Source organism: Manis javanica, chromosome 3, assembly GCF_040802235.1.
Source record: "Manis javanica isolate MJ-LG chromosome 3, MJ_LKY, whole genome shotgun sequence".
NCBI lineage: Eukaryota > Metazoa > Chordata > Mammalia > Pholidota > Manidae > Manis > Manis javanica.
In genome coordinates, this window is record NC_133158.1 from 71,855,272 (window position 1) to 71,860,995 (window position 5,724).

Here is a 5,724-nt window from a genome sequence, read left to right on the forward strand (position 1 = left end):
TAAACTATACCTCACAATTCCACCCCACCCCACTTCCTTATCCTGCTCTGTTGGGTTATTTTTCCTTAGCAGAACTCACCTTTTGACGTTCTTTTTATTTAAATTCTTTATTAGTTTATTGTATGCCTCCCCCCAGTACAATGTAAGCCCCTGAGGACAGGGATATTTGTCTCTGACCACTACTGCACCTCCAGTACCTAGACACCTACCGGGCACATTGTAGGCACCTAAGAAATATTTATTAAATGAAACAATTTAAACTTTAGTCAACTATTATTATTATTTGCTTATTTGATCATTTCTTCCTCCTCTTCCTTCTTAAGTAACTATTGGTGGCTTGAGTCACACCTGAACTCAAGACATAGCTCAGCTTATTCATCACATCTTCAAGGAATTCTGAATTCTTATGTCACTTCCTCCTGTTTTGCCCTCTCACAACATTGATCTCCGTGGTGTGATTCTTTGGTTTAAGTCTGTCTTTTTTACTGGATTCATATCAGTAGAGACCTCATCAATATTTGTTTGCCTCTGTATTCCCAACACTTATGAAAGTACTTGGCAAATAAAATAGACTCAATAAATAATAAATGAATGAATGGTCAGAATGGGCTTTCAATTTTTTTGCCTATGGTAAAAGTAATTTTGCACATTACTTGACCTCTCTGGCTCTGCTACATTTACTGTTTGCTTATTATTGATAAGCTTTGTCATTTTATGTGCCATTTCCTCATTGATACTGAACTATGTAACTTAAGCTATGCTGTGCTCTGGTAGGTATTCACATTGGATATAACTATAAGGTATAAGTTTTCTCATTGGTTTGTATTCAGAGGAAAAGATGAAAGAGCAATAGGTTGCCAGTTAGCAAAAATCCATTTGCTATTGCTCAGATATGTGAAAGTGTCCAATTAATATTATGCATTAATATTTCACAATAAGGAGGATCCTGGTAATCAGCATAATAATAAAAAGAACAAAGTCGAGATAGATGCATTCTTTCTTACTGGGGATAGAGAGATTATGGCAACCGTAGTATAGGCAAGAGGAAGGAATGGTCAATTATCAGGAGCCTGTCATATGCCAGACTCTATTCAAGAAACTTTGCATTTATGATCCCATTTGATCCAAACTACAATGTGGTTGAGGAGGGAAAATGTTGCCAATGTGCACATGAATGTGTGTGTGCTTTTATGTGTTCATATTTGTGGGTGTTTGAAATTAGCATGCTCTATCCTTGTCTCTGCTTCATATTAGCTGTGCAAGCTTGAGCAGGTCAGTTAATGCCCCTAAGCTTTGGTTCTCACATTTGTAAAGTGAATATCATAAGGCCTATCTCACAGAGCTGGTATTAAGATAAAATAAAATAGTGGATCTGAATGTTCTTTCAAAATATTGAAAATGTGTGTGTGTGTGTGTGTGTGTGTGTGTGTGTGGTGTTAAAAGGATCAAAGCAACCATCTATCCCTTTGGATATCATAATATTTTTGCATTTTCCCTGGTGCAAACTTTCCCTATATCAGGGGCAAAGTTATATTGTGTCAGCTTAATACCCACACACTTACTGCAATTCAATCCAATAAATATATTGAACACCTGCAATGTGTCAGACTCCTTAAGCCCATAGAACATAAAATGAACTGAACATGATCCTGCCTCAAGGAGTTCACACCTGAGAGGAGGATGCATATGGGTATAAAAACAGCTGTAAAATCCAAGGCAGAATATGCATAATGCTAGAAGTACTAGGAAATCACACCCATACAGTAAATATATTTGAATATCAACTATGGGCCAGGTATTATTAATCTAGATCCCAAAGAGTAATAGTGAACAAGAAGGATAAGGAGCCTGTTTTATGGGGCTTACATTCTAATATGTAGAAAGAGAGAATAAGCTGTAACACAATAGATAAACAAACAAGGCTCAGAGAACCACAGTGTTGAAAATAAAATAGGGCAATGTAATTATGAGTTCTGTAGCCAGGCAGCAGGTGGTCGCCGAAGGTCTCTGATCCCTGAGCTGAGACTGAAGTGATGAAAACAAGGTAACTTTGAGATCTTCTGGAAGAGAATTCTGCACCGAGTGAACTGCAAGTACTAGGACTTTATGGGTCCGAAATCTAGAAAGAAGGTGCTAGGTGAAAGCATGCTATGACAAAAAGTGAGAAAGTGAGATGAGCACGGGTGGAGAGGGGCCAGCTCACACACCACATCAAATTTCTGGGGAAGAATTTGGGGTATGAGGTACAAAGGGAAGCCAAGGAAGCTATTAGAAAGTTAAGAGAGATTATTTGATTTACATTTTAAAAGAGCAACCTAGTTGCTATGTGGAATGCAAAGACTGCAGTGGGGAGACAGTGAATCCAGGAAGACCAGACATGATGCTATTTTGTAATCCAGGTGAAGGATAATGAATGGTGACTTGTAACTAAGCTAGAAGCCGTCTAGGTGGGGAGAAAAGGACAGACGCAGGATCTATGTTGGAGGTAAGAGGAGGAAAAAGGTTTCTAAATGACGAATGCTTCAGTTTCTGTCTTAAGCTCAAAATCTTTTTATGTCAAACAATCAGGTAATTCTATAAATATATCTAATGTACATTTAAGCTAATACTAAAATTATTTCACTCTAAAGTTTTTAGATGGTAAATATAGTACATGCTTTTAAAGAAAGTTGTAAAATAGAGAAAAGCAAAATTCAAGGAAAAACAAATACATGTATATAAAATATGCTCCATACATATCAAAGACAAGAATGCCTATTTTTTCCCCCTGAAGTATTTTTTATCTTGTTTCCAAGGAAGTTGTGCTGTACCAGGTTTGCCCCTTTTTCTGGAGCATCTTTCACAATCAGGAAATAATTGAACAACTTTAACACAAATGCTAGGTGAGGACATTTCTCCAAATATGGGAGGTGGCTTCCATCCACAGCGGCAAAGGCCTGAGAATGTCCAGTTGCTCCAGTACCTCAGGGGTGAAGGGAGCACCCCTTCATTCTACCAAGGCCTTAAAAATAATGCAACCAGACAAGCCTGCTTGCTGTAAATCCGTTCCTATCCGTGCTTGCGGGTGGGGGTAGCAAGGGGAGGCGGGGATTTGGTGGATTGCTGGTATTTACAGCAACAATTGTCTGAGCAAGCACTGAGTAACGCAGTTCCTTGGGGAAGCTAGGCTGGGAACCCTTGTTCACAGGCAGTCGGGCCCCTGAAGGTTAGAAGGAGCCATCGTGCTCTCTGTATCTCCAAGAGGGCCCCTGATGATCGTTCGTCTTTTTGGCCTTCTTTGTTTAAAAACTAAGAATTCCACTGTGGTAAGGAATAGGCGGGCGTGAATCCTTGGGCGGCAGGCCCGGGAAAGAGCCCTGGAGAGCTCAGTGGGTCGCCGGCTGCAGGAGTGTACCTCCCACTCCCCGCCCGCGCAGAGCGAGGCTGCGTAAGTCCGGGGCAAGCCGCGAGGCTATAATGTGACATGCATCAGCTCCTTGCAGCGTCCTCTCCCCTGCCGCGCACAGTAATGGATCTTTGCGTCCTAAAAGAGGAAGATAATGCTGGGTTTAGCTTATAAATAGCTGGTTGTACGCTCTTCCTGCGAAGCATTGATTGAGAGAGCCAAGCTGACTATTGATCTAATTTTAACTTACATTTTAGCACGAATCCTCTCCGCCTCCGTGTCGCTGTTCTGCCGAGCGCAGGGCACCACTGTCTCATGCGACCACCAGAGGGCGGGCCACTGGTGCTCCTGCCACCCACCCGTCCGGCCTGTTTACGCAGACAAACAATGCCGGCCTTTATTGGGTTTGAAAAATAGGAGTTTGATTTTCCTGCTCCGGGATGACCTCATCACTCATGAGAGTCAGAGGAAAGCAAGGAATTGGATGATAAGCAGTCGGGAAAATAAAGGTTGTATTTCACCTCCTCCCACTCCCGCCTTCACTGAGAGCTTGGGATGCACTTCTCGTTTAAAAACCACCCGTTGATGAAGCCGGAAAGTGGAAGGCAGTAGAGTGGAATGTTAAATTCTCTTAGTACCCTGGCGCCGGGTGTGCTACAGCTTCTGTTTAGAAGGTTACTATCATCTACTCTGTATTGATCTGTCACCAAATGTCAGTGCACCGACACTCTCTAGGAAAAAGTGACTTGACTTGAAAATATTATTAGTTATTCATAAACATGATTCATTTTGCCAAGGTTTAAATGATGGTCATCAGCAATTTCATACTGCTGGCTTGTAAATTTCAGATCTGCTTATGGCTTCAAATGAATAGAGTCGGTAATTAAAGCCTATCACATTTTTGTTGCCACATTTTGGGACCTCAAAATATAGGGTAGAATATGTGTGATAGGAACCAAGATAGGAGAAAAAGATGCCTCTCCAGGAATTCCCCAGCCCTGCAACTCAGCATTTGGACTTTCCTTCAGGAGTTGAGTGAAACATATTAATAAAAGCTAATGTTTATCAAGCAGTTGCTGTATGTCAGGCATTGTAGCAACCATTTTACATTTGCTACCTCCTTAAATCTTCAAGACAACCTATAAGGTACTTTGTCTTATTAATCCCTTTTTAGAGTTGAAAAATTAAGGTGAAATTTCTTGCCCAAAGTCAGGTAGCTAGAAAAGGGCAGAGCCAAGTTCAAGCCTCAGTAGAGTAACCGCAGAGCTCCTGTGCTTGATCACCATATTATAGGTCTGGAAGCCATGCCTGCCCTTGGCAAGGTCTTAAACTTTCTGCATCCCTAAGCAAAAGAGGGTGCATGTGGAGATAGGACAGCAACTTTCCAATAAGGTCTAGGACAAAACCAAAAGGCTTTTCAAAGGGAGAGCTTTTGAAAAAGTGAAAATATACAAAGGAATTGTCATCTGCAGGGTTGCTCCTGACAGTAGCATGTCAGATGGAAATAAACTGGCCAGAAGAAAGGAACTTTCCCTGAACGGTCCTCACCAATCAGCCCACCAATATTTGTTCACAGTGGACTGGCCAGTGTGGTGGGCACTGGGAAGCTGCTACAAAGAGGACAAGACATGGCCCTTCCCTTTGCGGAAACTCACAACAGAGAGGTTATAAACAACTAAACCATGAAACACGTAATTATAATTAAAACGCGCAAGTGGTGCCCTGCGCTCTGTCAAGGGGACATATGTATTTGGGGAGGGGGAGACCCAGCAGGCCTGTCTGAGGAAATGATGATCAGGTGGAGAGCCACAACATGAAGAGGTGTTAAGCAGGAGAAGGATAGGAATGAGCATTTCACAGACAGACGTGGGAAGGCTTTGAGGGGGAAATGGCCCCAGGGGCATAGTGACCGAATGGGAGAGGGGTAAGAGGAGAGACCCCAGAGCCCACGTCAGATCTTGTAAACCAGGGTGAGGATTCTGAAGAGCATCTTAAGTGCAATGAGAAGACCCTTGAAGAGCTGTAAGCTTGAGAGTAAAGTGATTCATGTTTTAGCAAGATTACTTCATGATGAGGAGAATGGGTGGGAGATGGGACAAGGGAGAAAGTTAGGAAGTTAGTGCAGTAGTTCCAGGGGCAGATGAGGGGCCCTGGCATGCTGGAGATACAGAGAAGTGGATGAACTATGGGCAGGCTGACTGGCGGACTGGACAGGAGAATGCAGGGACAGAGAGGGGCAGGCGCCCTCCAGGTTCCTGGCCAGAGGCACAGGACTGAGTGAGGCATCATTTCCAAATCCAGTGCTTTGGAAAGAGGGGCACACTGGGCAATTGGTTTGG

General features: G+C 42.7%; 1 long non-coding RNA gene across 1 annotated transcript; it reads right to left on the reverse strand.

Moving 5' to 3' along the window:
• Positions 1 to 2,692: 2,692 nt before the first annotated feature.
• LOC140848400 (uncharacterized) lies at positions 2,693 to 3,973 on the reverse strand. The gene is made up of 2 exons (XR_012129215.1): positions 3,636 to 3,973; positions 2,693 to 3,523 (listed from the first exon to the last, which is right to left on the reverse strand). It is a non-coding gene; the product is annotated as an uncharacterized lncRNA (long non-coding RNA).
• Positions 3,974 to 5,724: the final 1,751 nt, after the last annotated feature.